General features: G+C 24.1%; 1 protein-coding gene across 1 annotated transcript in view; it reads left to right on the top strand.

The window, feature by feature from the left end:
- The first annotated feature begins 5,268 nt into the window (after positions 1-5,268).
- The window catches only part of LOC132927493 (histidine decarboxylase), a 33,790-nt gene continuing 22,919 nt past the window's right edge, over positions 5,269-16,139 (top strand). Inside the window, exon 1 of the mRNA XM_060992031.1 lies at positions 5,269-5,326. The gene's annotated coding sequence lies outside the window, so the exon portion shown is untranslated. The remainder of the gene's footprint in view (positions 5,327-16,139) is intronic.

Genomic DNA, 16,139 nt, shown 5'->3' with positions numbered 1-16,139 from the left:
ATTGTAATTTATATAGTATAAATTATACCTATTACAAATATTTAAAATAATATATTCGGTACTTACCATTCGTCAAATTTGATCAAAACGTTAATGTACCTACACATAACATACGACACTAGAACACAGCGATAGAAGCGATAGACGCGAACACTCAGTGAATACGCGATATACAACAGCACAATAATATAGTTACGTAGTATAATATAATTTCTGAAATCTGTATAATGGACAATGGCATATTACGCGCCGAAAGAGATTATGATTTGTATTATTATTATAGGTTATAAAATCAGAAATCTCTTTTAAGTTTGGGACGGCTGCCATATAGTAGCTATTTATAAATAGCTAGTAAATTACATTGTTATGAGATATCAATAATATGTCGATATCACGGTTATCGACAATTTAAATATAACCGTAGTCGATAAGAAGAAACCTCAATAATACCTATAATAGGTATAATAATAATAAAATGTTTTTAACGTCCTGTGGGTTTGGTCCAAGTGCTTGACAAATTTGTTCGGAGATGTGTTGTTGATTTCGATACTGGTTATATTTTTGGCATTCTGTAATGATGTGATTGACCGTTAAAAGTACATTGCATGAGTCACATAGTGGAGGATCGTCTTTGCTCATCAAGTAGCACATCAAGTAACTTAATTTTATTCTTAAAAAAAAACAGAATTGTACAATTTAATTTAATGTAATCATGTAAATACTAAAATACTAACAATGTAACCAAAAAAATTCTTGTACTAATGGCCTAGTTGTCGATGTATATTTTAGATCAATAAAAAAAAAAAAATAATATAATGTGTCCCCTGCCACAATAATACTCGCTCAAATCGGTTCTGGAGGTTCTGCTGCAATATGATTTTCGACATCAACTCGTGACCGTCGTGCCATTTTTAACTCTTTTAAATTTACATTTAAAAGCCCTCAAATCATGAAAGCATTACTGAGTACTGATAGATAAATATTAATATGTCGAGAAATAGATTATCCTCAACAATAATTTATGAAATTGACTCTATAATAATTAAATTAAATCGGATTGTCCTATTCTGCAGTATAGTTACTCTATAATTTTTATGGCCAAATAAAATTGGTTTTATGTATCATATAATATATTATAATCATTTATTATAATATAATAATTTGAATAAGTATTTAAAGTTTGATATTCCATAGACATTAAGCCTATGTATACATTTAGATATAAGAATAATATGTCTATATAATTGTAGTATTGATATCATTTAAAAAATATCTTAGGAATATTAAATAGAAATAATTTTTGAAATATTTCAAATTAGATATTTAATATACATTAAGCTTATATACATATTTGTATATCAGTATAATATGTATTCATAAATGTATAATCGATATCATTTAAAAAATATTTTATGAATATTCTATTGAAACAATTTTTGAAATATTTCAAGTTTTATATGTCAGGAATATTAAAAAATTATATAAAATTGAACATACATTTTGGTTTATCATATTAACAATCAAAGGATATATAAAATTGAATATCTTAGAATCTACATAATCTAGATATCAACCGAATATTAATATCGTATATTTGCTATGTGGGAGGTATAAAAAAAACATTATTACCTATTTATAATAATAATATATATATTTATATATTATATATAATATTATTATTATTTAGTATTACTAAAAATATATTATGGTTATATTTATTAAGATGTTTTGGCTACGAAGTGAATTACTTAAGAAAAATCTCGCATTAAATTTACAATTCTCGGTTATAAAAATTTTAAAATTTTAATTACAAAATAAATTGTAAATTTTTCCAAATTTAACGATTTTTTTTTTCAATATTTGAACTTCATTTGTTTACAAATTAAAATCGTGTATAATATATACCATTATTTTTAAAATTCTACAACAACAACTTATGAGCGAGAGTATAACTTACATAATATTTTAAAGCTTTTTGATAGACTGATTATCAACATAATAATATGCTAAAAGACGAAAAATGTTAATTGTCTATACGTAAATAACTCAAAATATTCGGAAACATATATATTATATAAAGGAAATAATAATATAAACATTTGATAAACACAATATAAAATAACTATCAATAATTATTAGTTTTTAAATTAAAACATAATTTGTGGTATTGATGGTGACAGTCACAAAAAAAAGTAAGTAGGCTAATGAGTACCGCTCTACTCGATGCTTACGAATGCGTCCTGTAGAAGAAAAGTATAATATTATAATTTGCGTCCCGAGTTTTTCTCGAGCACATCTAAATTGTGTCCAAATTACCAGTGTGATATTTAAAATGTTTTCAGTTGAAATTATTAGTTATTATCAATTATTTAAGTATTATCGAAATTTAGTACAAACGACTACGATTAAACTTTGATGATTTTTTCTTATGTGGTACGTTAGACAATTACAGTAAAGACCGTAACTGAAAAAAAATTCGGTGGGGTGAGGGGGGAAAATTTTTATTCTAATGTAGATACTGAAATTTTATAGTCAATATACTATATTCACCACTAAAATGTTATTATTTTTAAAAATAAAAAGTCCCTCCCTCCAGTTATTGCCTTGGATACAATTATTATTGTAAACGGTTCACTACCATACGCGTGAAACTTATTTTAAATCAAGTTTTTAACTACTTTGGCAAGTGAAATGAAAACCACGAACAGCGAAAAATAACGCAATTTATTTATTATTTATGGATACATATTTCGATTTTAAATAAACTTAAAAAATAATATTGTACGTTAGTGTTATTGTAAGGAATTGTGTAAATCTTATTCAATTAAACTATGATAACGATATAGTCAAAAAAAGTTATTGAATATAATCATGATGAAAAAAACGAAATATTAAGCAGTCAAATCGTGAGTAATAAATTTAAACGACAAGCGCTTTACGATATTTGCGAGAAATCAATTAAAATAATTAACTGTGAATTATTTACACATGATGTAGATACCTTAAAAACATATGATCAAAAATAATATGCACTGTTCATTTACGGTCGTTTATTTTTCCCAAATTACCAACAAATTTGGAGGAATTATCTACATAGGTACTTCATTAGACAACTTAAGCGATTTCTTATTATCGTATCATTATGAAAACTTTTTATTGGAAAATGATAAGGATTCGAATATTTTATTATTTTTTACTAAAAGTAACTGAACTTTTTTAAGTAATATTCAATAATTTTTGTAGATGGAACTTTCAAAAGTTGCCAAGTCTTTTTACTTAAATCGTCACAGTTTGTGACTTATAAAATGGTAAATATATACCACTATTATTTTTTCTACTTTCTGATAATGAATTAAAAACCTATAAAAAGGCGTTTTTGCACATTTTGTATGACTGTAATAAAATCATATTTAAAGAGTATTATAAAAGAGTATTTGCAGATTTTAAAAGGTAATACATGTACCTATTTTGTTAAGTTGACCTTCTATTATAGTTCTGAAAATATGTTGATTTAATTTGGGTCAAAGCTAGTATAGGAAAATATAATCAATTAGCCTAAGTTTTGAATATAAAATTGATAGCAATACAAGAAACTTGAAATATTTTAACACTACCTTATGGTATACCGCCAGTAATTAACTTATGAATCAATTTCAACTTGAAATTTGTATACCAACATTTGATAATTTATGTATTAACCAGATCAACATGATCACTGTATTAAAGGCTTCAACAAAATCCATACGAATTTTAATTAAGATTTAAGATTATACCAGTATCAATAAGAGTATCATTTTAAATACATTTTTAACACTGTATAATGCAGATCCCAAATTAGGTCTGAAATCAAACTAGTATTATTTTTTTCTAAATATTGTATTAGTCTACTTATTACTATTTTTTTTTTTTTTTAGTATTTTCGCCAAATTACTTAGACTAGATATTAGTCTATAAATTTATATTAGTTATTACTAATACTTGTACAGTTACTATTTTTAAATAGACTTTTAATTATGGCTAGTTTAAATCTTAACACTTCGATTTACTGAAGTTATAAATATAGACTAAAAGATTGATAATTATTTTGCTCTAGAATTCAGAGTTTTTACTAATACTTCATCAGAGCCTGGTGCAGTATTATTTTTGAATTTATTTATAATCTAACGTCATATAAATCATATAATATATATTATAATGAATGTTGACAAAAAATGTTATACTATACATACAATATTATATGTACAAATACTACAAATATACGCTTACGATAGAACAGCACATTTATTGGTATTGACTTAAAATTGAATAAAACAGCTAATAATATTATAATGTTAATATTTTTTATAAAAATTACTTTATAATACTATTGGATCATACCGAATTATTGATTACAAATACAAAAATGAATTACCAATAGCAATATAAAATATAAATAAATGCATTATAAATTGTCCTTATTTTAGGCTGATGTTCGGATTTCTTTTTTTTTATGCAATGATTAATCATTAATTCAATTTTTAAAAATTGTAGTTACGGTACTTAATGACGAGTTATATTCAATATTTACTAATATCAGAGTGTCTTCACTTGTTTTTAATTTATATTTTCCAAATATTTTAATTATATTTCTTACATAATGTTCTTATTGTACTTACCTATAGATTATTTGTTTTATATACATTTAAGTTTTAAATGTTTAAATTATTGGTGATTAAACAAAAAATATTATATTACAACGCATTTTAAAAAATTAATAAAAATAATGCAAACTTATATACATATAGTATATTACTATTATCATATATAATGTTATATACATAGGTATTTAGTATAACAATAATATTTTATTTACTTATATTGGTATATTGTTTATAATTTAGTATTTTTTTATTTACTTTTCGTATATAGCTTAAAATAGAATTCAAATATAATGCAATTATTTCAGTATAATATCTTAGTTATTATAAATCATTATACGTCCATAGCAATTATGCAAAAAGTATTTTAAGTACGGTCGTACTACTTTTATTCTGACAATGACTTGTTAAAATAAATCCTTGTTATGTCCAAACCTCCGATATGTCAAAAATTTAACTGTGGCATTTAATTATTATAGTTATCACGACGTTGAAACCCAATACCGGTAGATACACTCCTACAAACAAGCTGTACGCCAACGAGAGCGCTAAAAAAAAGGCATGCGCTAAGCTCCCAACGGTGGGTATCGTTATAGCCGGCAGACAGTAGTTGTGGACATTATTCTTTTACGTTTGCTCAAAAGAAGTCTTGTCGGTATACGGATACATCATCTCGCGGCATTTCAGAGGTAATTATTATGTATCACATTTTATTATAATCTTAAAAACTTTTGCCATGATTTTTCATTATTCAGACGATAATTTTATAATCGGCAGTAGATTCTTATAATATGTATTTATAATTGTTTTTATTTTTATTTATTTTTTTTGTGTGTAATATCGTAACAATTTTTAACATGTTTATAAAATCGAGAATACCTATATACCTACATCCATAGATTACATTCATTAATCAAATTTTAATACCTACACAATCATTAAAAAAAGTAATCTGATTAAATTTGCTGTCGAACAATTATCTTAATTATTATCCTTATATAATGTAAATAAAAACATCTAATGGTTATTTAATAACAAATAATAATTTTTTTTTTTTTAAAAATATGTTAAGATATACGTCATATAAGATTAATATTTTTTCTCAAATACTGTCTCGTCAATAAAGTTAAAAAATTTGGACTGTTCCCTTACAAAAATAAACGCAAACTATACATTTAAATTAATGTTTATCACAATAACCTCCGACGGTTTTTTTTTTAAATATAACAAAATAAATAACATCATCGTAATTTTATCCAAATTTTAATTTCAAATATCTATAGGTATAAGTTTAGAATTTTGTTCTATTTCATAATTGATTTCAAACATTTTAAACAATTTAAGTAATTATAATTTAAATATTTAAATAGGTTCAAAGTTAAAAAAAAAGTTAATAAAAATAAAACATTTAATTAATAATAAATATTTAATTGGTCATTTAAAAGTTTAAAAAAAAACTGATTTGAAGCGATGTAACGGCTTAAGAACAACACCGTTTTCAAATTTTTATTTTTTTATTTTTGATATTTTTTTACGTCAGAATAATAAAAGTCTTTATAGTTAGTTAATAGGCGTTAGTCGATGATAAGGAATAGACGAATAGTTTCTCATTGAATTACCTACATACATAATATATAAATATATGTATATATTTTATTACCTATATGTCTTGAATTTCGTTCACACTTTGTTTTTCCAAATATCTCATGTATCGGATATCATTGTTCGTTAATATTACTAGTACATTACAATACAGTAAATCAATACTTGTATAAACGTTTTTTTAATTTTATCTATTAGGTACCGATTTTCGAAAAAACATTTTTTATTAGCTGATTGTACGGACCAAATACGAAAATAGCTTTAATATAAGATTATATTGATATATTTTATTGTTTCTTCGAAAATTTTATTTTAAAAGATTTTGTTTTATTTATTTTGTGATCTCGAAGCCTAAATTATGCGAATAAAAATATCCTTGAATGGCCATAATAAAGGGCTATATCACATTTCTGACTTCTCTAGATACCTTCGTGGTTACAATGTAATTTATTTATTTTCGAGCTCTGACATTTAATTTATTAAAATGAAAAGTTGTATTCATTTTAAATCAAATGTTGAAGATATTCGAGTTTAAACCGTTCCAAGAAAATTTATAATTTATAATATTATAACTGAATACACGCATTCGCATTTACATATCGACTGCAAGAAAACCAAGATCAAACTTCTTTACGTGTGTAAATTTATTTGTTACTCAACCATGTAACACAAAATTATGAATGAAAATCAAAATATTTTTCAAAAGTGCGTTAAATCGTTGTATTTAAAAAGCTAATGTGAGCGTTAATTAACCGTAATCAATCTGAAGTAAACCTTGTAAACCTGAAAGTTGATTATAAAATTGAAATACAAGTAATTGTTCATGTTACATTTATTCAAATAGGTATTAAAAAAAAAATTAGATATTTAACATCACTTAATATATTATAATAATGTAGATATAATTACTTGCATAATATAATATTTTAATATATACCGTATTTATTAATTCTAAAAAACGCTTATATAACGTTATATAAGTCTAACTTGTCTTAGCTTCTTCCAAAGAAAAATACTAAATACTTTATTTATTTTCTATTTATTATTTATGCCCTTTTTTACTGATTTTTTAATTTGATAAAAATGTATGCAAATCATGTGATGAAAATAATTTTGACTATTTTTAGGGTTTTTAAAAATTATAATAAAACAAAAATACTTATAATCTTTTATTATAATTAAATTTTAAATTTTTTAGATTTTTAACTGATTTTCTATCAAGAAAAATCGTATATTTTTCCAAGATGTTTAAAGTGTATATTTCAATTTTAATTATACAATGTATAGTAGGTAATTATTGTGACCATAAAGATAGATTTATATCTACAACAGTGACCAATAGTTGGTTAAATGTTTTATAAAAAAAAAAATAAAATTATCATAATAAATGAATGGTTTAACATATGAATGTTATAACTAGTTTTATAATACCAAGCCTACATTATAAACGTACGGAGCACAATAGGAAAGTAAAATATCATGGCAACAAATACCTATTTTAATATGTTTGATATAATAATTCTATTCATCTCCAAAATCTAATATATATTTATAGGAATAGAGTCGATAGAGATATATAGATGACAAGTATCCCTGTGAATTTATTCTAATAAGTTTAAAATGTAAAACTATCTGGAACTGTACACATACGTTATTGATCAACTGAATGACGTGAAGACGAACCCACTACATAGTTTACCTACTATTTTTGTTTTTTAATTTCATCTATTAATAATTACGTATGTATGTATAGTTTGTACAAATACAATATTGCAACTTAATATCCTATACCTACATAACATCTCTTCACCCCACCACCTACACCCTCACGAGATACTTATGATTAAGTTAAAAGTCTCAAATAATAATAATAATAACAATGGCCATACCGGGACATTTATATTATATAAATATATGCATATAATATGTTTATATTTTATTTTTCGAGAATTATGTTTTATTCAAATGGGTATATTACGTATATTTACGAATGTTTACTATTGATTTTGTATATCAAATTACACGTTAAGTTTTATGGTTTCGAAGTTGTGTTATTTGCGTACAACTTATATGTAACGATTTCTCTGGTTTCGTTTAGTATAAAATGAACAGAAAATATTCATTTATATGATTATTATAAATTTAAACATCCTAGTTGATGACATTAAAATACCTATACTGCTATAAATAATAGTAAATTAAAGACGCTCATATTCCCACATAACACTTATTTTAGTTTGTTGACTGAAATCTTATGATATAGCCAGCTTTAAACATTAAACACGATTAGACAGTTAAAAATCATTGAATTATTTATTTTTGTAAATGAAGTGTCTTCTTTTTTTTATCTGATTAATCATTAAATCAATTAAATACACATATAATTGATATAAGTACTATAATTCCATTTATATTCAATATTATATGTGACATACCCAATGATATAAACAATATAATATTATGATTACAATTGGGTTTATATTAGGGATTAGTATACCTAATAATAATAATCATTTATCTTAATTAAAAAGTTTAAACTTGGAATCATATTAAATACAAGTTTGCGTTGTACCTAATGTATATAGTTACCATGTAAAAATCAACATCATTCTACTTTCATTACCTAATATGAATTAAAGTTTTTATCAATATACTAACCAATACTTACCATTTAACACAGGCGTAAAATTACTTGTTTATTAGTAAACATTAATGAAAATATAAGACTAATATAATTTTTAAATTAACAATAATTATGGAGTTAAATTACAATGATAAATATTTTTTTCGTTGATATCCAAAACGTTAAAAATAATAAAATATATTACCCACTTCTAAAGAATTGAAAATACTTATCAAAAAATATACTGTTAATGTATTTACGACTTCAGTAATATAATAAAACATTTTTTGCGTTTATTTAAAAATCAATATTTTTATTAGATTGAAATACCTACTATACAATTTTCAATTACAAAGAGAAAAATTAATTACTATAAAAAATATTAATTAGTAATAATTATTATTAGTTATTTTTACACTTCAAGTACATTATTTATTCGAAATATGCATGCACACTTACATATAATATTAAATAAACTAATAATTTTATAGAATTTTATTTATTTTTTTATTAAGGCATAATATATTTAAAAAAAATAACTTCTGATCGTATTTAATGTTCAATTGAAATTTGAAATCATGTTTTAAGAAATAATAATAAAATAAAAAATAAAGTGCCTTCTTATTGGAAAAATAATACTAATTAATAAATGTGTAAATAATTACTCAGAAATCTATATTATTTCACGTGTTAGCCATGTTTGAAAATATTTATTAAAAAATGATTAATTAGACTATTATGTTGATTATACATTTATTACACGAACAAAGGACCAATGGACATTTAGTAGCAGAAACATTTCAATGTAAAAAGAAAAAATATAATAAAATACAGACAAATTATTAATTAATAATATCACCTAATAGTTATATTATAATATTATATAATCAATGGTTATATAGTGTACCTACATAAAATATATACGTATTGAAGCTTATTAGTTATTTTTATTTTTTTTTTTTATTTAAATAAGGCTTCAACTTCTGAGGTTATTAGCCTGTAAAAAATTATAAAATAATAGTGATATTAGATATTAGTCTTACAACTGTGGGGATACATTATGTTTAACAATAGAGGGAGTTTGTAAGATATAAAATATGTACATTTAACTATTTAATTAGTAATAATTTTCCTAAATCAGTTTTTCTAAGCCTATGTTTTTGAAAAAATTATATATGTTTTTGGTGTTCTCTTCTCCAAGTGCTTGTTGCATTGTTTGTGGGTTTCCGAGAATTTGTTTGGAGCAGATGAACTTGGGGCATTCCAGAGTGACGTGTTTAATTGTTATTAGTTATTATAATATCTTATATCATACCATTCATACCGCATTGATGTTTAGCTTATGAGAAACCTTATATTACATTTTTAATTGTATTATTATAGATATTCAAATTGAAAATTTGATGAATTTTTGACTACATTAATATTTTTAAATTATCGTGATTTTAATGAATACTCTCAAAACTTTAATTTTATTATTATTATTATTATCTTATATTATAGTATTTATAATTATTTTCAATCAAAACATATAAATAGATGCTATTTAATTTTTCGTTTATGCACCAAAACGTGATGTTTCTATAAAAAAGTTAATTTTACATTAAAGTCACAGAAATAAACAACAATTATATTGTTAAACAGTTAACTAACGTATAGGTTGATCTAAAGAATGTGTTTAAATTATTAAACACATAATAATAATTATTACATTTTTTGATTACTAAAAGGTTAGATACTTCATGTATGGTATAAAAACTAATCAAAATTGGTTTATAACATTTTCGAACAATTTAAATAATAGTATGTTTTGGATTAGAAAAATACGTTTATACAGTAGGTACTCTGCATCAATAAAACAACGTTTATCTCTTAAACACGTGTAGTAGAATAAAGTAAAAACCTATAGGTATCGCCATATTTTAATCATTACCATTTCACTATTGAAATTAAGGTATCGTATTGGATATAATATTTATGTTATAAAGAATAATATTATTCGTATCTTGTCAAAAGATTTTTTTATTTAGTTATTTTTAATTACTAATTATTATTATCTTAAAAATACATATTATGTTATATTGTTATTCTATTGTTATAATTTAGTATAAATATACATATATAATATATATTCTTCCATTCAAGATCGAACTATACATTTAAACATTTATTATTTTAATCGAAACATTCAATTTAATTTTAAACTTTCTACTTTAATCTACTTGATTTATATTTTTTAAATTATTTAACTGCGTTTAATGAACTCTCTTTATTTTATTTTTTTTTTAATTGCGATAAATAGAATATTATCCATTTCGTAATGAGCAATAAGTATAATAACGAGTATCTAATAAGAGTCAAATGACAATATATGTCTACGGTATGCTCTAAAACCGTATTATAAGACTCGTGTAGTCATGTCGTAATCTCTTTGAATTATTTCTGAATAAGTTGTACACATAATACATAATAAAAGTCTAATGTTTCATGATTTTAAAATGATTATATAATAATAATATATAGGTATAATTAAAAAATATTATAATGATCAAAAAATGTCATTTGACAATATATTTTATAGAAATAATAGGTATACTTACATAATAAAAACATTACGTTTTTATGGACCATAAAATAATATGTCAATTCACGCACAGATAAACATAAATATATTCTTTAACACATTTACTTATTAGTTACTTAAAGAATAAAGCTCGATGAATTAATGGCATCGATCTATGCATGTTGCACCTGTTCGTTTGACGCTATTTAAGATATTAGATAGGTGTAATACGCGTAATGTTAACAGGGAATTAAGTTAAGCAAATCTTTATATACAAACACTTTAGACAGATGTCTGATAAATAACGACCATAAAGAGTAATTGAGTGTTATTTGTTACAATGTAGCTTTTCAAATACATCTTTATTAGAATTTATCGATCAAGGTATCAGGTGAAGTCGACACTTAACAAATTACAACTACTTATCCTAAACTAATCTTATAAGTGTTTTCATCAAACATTATATAGATTGTTACTTAAAACACCAGGATTTATCACCAAGTAGATTTTGACTGTATTATTAAGATAGTTAAAAATATGTAATTACCGAATTAAATTGTTTAACAAATAAAAGAAGAAAAACTTTATTGCTTTACAACGATTTAACAACAGAAAGTCAGAAAACCATAAAACGATCAACAGGAGTAACGCATATAAGCATATTTATTATTTATTCTATTATATTTGATTGTTTAATGTCGAATAGTGGATATTTAATTACTTAAATACCTTCACTGTTAAAATATTAATGTCATTAATAATCGACTATGCATCAGTGGCGTGGCGAAGGGATAATCGTGAAAAGTCCGCCTTTACGATTTTTATAGGGGTGATGGACGGGCGGACAATAGCCAATGAATAATAATTTAATACCAACTACGATAGGTAATTAAAAAAAATATACATCTTGATTAGCTTTTGGGTGGTTGAGTTGGTGGTGTAATATTATAGTACAGCCTCTGAACAATTTCAAGTCATCACATAACTGATATATTACATCATATTTACGAAAAATGATTCTAAAAAGAAACGATCTGTCAGCCTATCACGAAGAACGTTTCATAATATGTTTTTTTTATATTGCTATATAGTTATTCATTTTACTATTAGTTTATTACAGGTTTAATTATTTTTTTCTATATTTATCATTGAAATAGTAGGTGTTTATTTATATTATAGATTGTTGTGATTCAAATTACATGTATACTCATATGATAAATGTTATTTTGTGTATAAAATATAATAATTAATAATACACGTACAAGTTTTTAAGTTCCCACGAATAAAATATTTTTGAAGTACCTATTATAAATAATAATGAATAACGTTAAATCTAGTTGAAATATCTAAAGTACAAGTGTTTCTAATGGAGGGAGGGCTTCTCCTTAGAAAAAATTCAAAATAAAAACATAAATTGTTAACATAAATCCTTATTGTATATAAACTGTAAAAAAAAAAAAATGCAATTTCATCCAAATTTGAACTTAATAACATGTCTAATGTCTGTATAAAAACATTATATGTTTAAATATTTATTAGATTTTTTTTTATTTTCATTATGAACTACTTTTATAAGGAACTTTGTGTTAAATTATCAAGCCTTAGCAAAAACATTGCACATTTTAAAATTTTTTAACAACAAGAATTTTATGTACATTCATTTTTAATTTTTAGTGATAGCAATAAAGAAACTAGAAACTCATAATATGACATTAAATGAAAACATTTATTTTCAATAATTGATAAAATAAAAGAAAAAATTTAAGCTATCACTATTGTCTATTACTATTTAATTACGAGAATATATAGTTATTTCAAATACGCCACAACCACTTCGATTGACGTCTTAAACGATCGTTCTCTGAATTTAAAAATATGTTGACAGAAAACGTCACAGCTTTACTGAAGAAATGCATAATATATTAATATGGGTTATTCATTTTAATAATAAATAAAATGTATAAAATATAAATTTATAATACTTTTTTTTTACAATACTTAAATATAATTACCAATATTAATAATTATATTAATATTGTAAACATTTGTCGTGTAAATAATTGCATATTTCCGCATATTTGCATATTTGTTACATATTTTTGAGATTTTGACTGCATATTTATGTTATATTTTGATACTTTTTAGTGCTTTAAAATCCGCGTTCTAGTTATAAGGAACTCCACAAATTCAAATTCAAGAATTTTCAACAATAACTCATGATTTACGACTTAAGTAATCAAAGTCTTTTTGAATGCCTAGAAAACTAACCATTACCTAATCATAAGCGTGCACAGGTCTTCTTAGCAGGGGAGGCAATACCTTAGCTAAAGAGGTCCAGACTCCAAACCCCTCCCCCCGATTTTTCACAGCTAAGACCTTGATGTGAGGCAACGATAATTTGAATAAATCCTCACACAAAATCAAGATTATGTTTCTATTAAACCATAGTATTATTCTATATGGTTAAGTGTTTTAAAATAACCAAAAGAGTTTTCAATAAGTCTTTTTTAATAATAATAATATATTTAACGATCAAGACATAATAATAAATAATTAAGAATACACAATAAAAAAAATTAATAAATAAGAAAACATAATTTGAATAACTTTTAAAATAGGTAACATTATGTTATATTAAAGTTCCATATACGTCGTTTAGTGGTAGGTTCTAGTGTTTTAAAAATGTCTATTACTTCATCATAAATTTAAAATGTATATTTTATTTTGTTTAGAAACAAAATTAAATTTTGATAAGGATTGCTAACGTGTGTGACGTCACACTAATTGTAGATTTTAACACATTCGAGACGGTCCGTCATAATCTAAAAGTTACGTTTGAGACGCGTAACGTATCTGGCGCGTTACAATATTTTACTTATAAAAGACGAATCACGCGTCTCGCGCGTTGTGTCTACTATCGAATTTTAAAAATCGATATAAAATCATATACTCACACCATTGTTTTCATACGACAATCAATCGATAAGTAATATCGTAAAGATTTTTTATATAAAAAGAATAAATTATTTGCTCCACGTGGAGCGTCTCTGGAATTTGATTCGAATCGCCTATTGGCTGTTAATAATAGTTGTTTTCAATTAATAATTTTATCAAAATAATATTTTTCATTTTCTTGGGCTGTCGTGTGTCGGCTTGACGGAGTTTGTTGACGGAGTTTGTTCCTAAATGGTAATACTATTTTATTTATATAATTTTATGTGTATAGACACGCATATTACGTATTATACGTCATAATATTGTCTTGTTATCGAATTATTATTAAAATAAAATAGACGCTGTATACATTTGATTTTTATTCAGAGCGTGATTAGTAAATAATTTACGTTTAATATTTTATTATTTTTACACTGAAAAATGTCTAAAAAAATTAACGACCAAGACATAAGTCGTATGTTAGATGAATTTATGGATGATAGTGGATCTGATAGAGAAGATGATAATGTTGATAATAATAGTTCTGACGAGGACACGTGTGAAGCTGTTTATACGAATTTGTTACCGGTTGCATTTGAAAATGAATGTGCAAATCTTTTTGAAAATCTTGTTGAAATGGTTGACAATATTGATAATGATTTAACTGTTCCAATTACTGATAATAGAAGGCAAAATATGAATGAAGTACCAATAGAAAATATTGAGAGTAATTATGACAATATAGCTGAGGAATGGGGTTTTGATGACACCATAGACGAAATTCAACATGAAAATTTTATACAAAATCATGATAATAATGAACCTTTTTTAACAAATAGAGATATAGAAAGACGTTCAATTGAAAGTACAGAACCTGTTATATGTGAATGGGAAAGAGTAAATCCTGAACCTCAACCTCACGTATTTACGTCAATGTCAGGTGTCTCAGATGAAGTACTTGGTAAATCAACTGAAATAGAGTTTTTTAGTATTTTTTTCCCAGATAATTTAATTAAATTAATAAAAAAAGAAACTAATAGGTATGCATACTCGATTATTCGATCTCTTCGACGAAAAAATATGCTGAAACAAAATTCTATTTGGCATAAATGGAAACCAGTTAATATTTCTGAAATATATAGTTTTTTTTCAATCATTCTTCATATGTCTATAATACCAAAACCACATATCAAAGACTTTTGGTCGAAGAATGCATTTATTCATAGCACATTTGCGTCAAAGCTAATGACTAGAGATCGTTTCTCATCGATTTTTTCAATGTTGCATTTGAATAATAATGCAAATTATATTTCAAGAGGTAAAGAAAATCATGACAGTTTATTTAAAATCCGTCCTTATATTGATTTAATCAATAAAAAAACAGTTGAGTCATATCAACCTGGTCAAAATTTGACTATTGACGAAGGTATGTGTCCATTTAGAGGTCGTATACATTTCAGAGTTTATATGAAAAATAAACCACATAAATACGGTATGAAATTATATATTCTATCAGATCCTCTTACAGGATATACTTTAAAATTTGAAATTTATTCTGGTAAAAATCAAAAAGATAATTCGATAATTGCTTTGTTTGATAGACTTTTAGAAGAGTATTATTATAAAGGTCACACTGTGTACATGGATAGATTTTATACAAGCCCAGCACTTCTAAATGCTCTTTGGAAAAAAAATACAAATGGTGTAGGTACGGTTATGTCTAACCGTAAAGGACTACCTAAAGAAGTAGTAAAGGAAAAATTACAAAAAGGTGAAATGA

Source organism: Rhopalosiphum padi, chromosome 3, assembly GCF_020882245.1.
Source record: "Rhopalosiphum padi isolate XX-2018 chromosome 3, ASM2088224v1, whole genome shotgun sequence".
Classification (NCBI taxonomy): domain Eukaryota; kingdom Metazoa; phylum Arthropoda; class Insecta; order Hemiptera; family Aphididae; genus Rhopalosiphum; species Rhopalosiphum padi.
The sequence above is the reverse complement of the archived record's forward strand: the minus strand, read 5'-3'. Positions and strand labels throughout refer to the sequence as shown.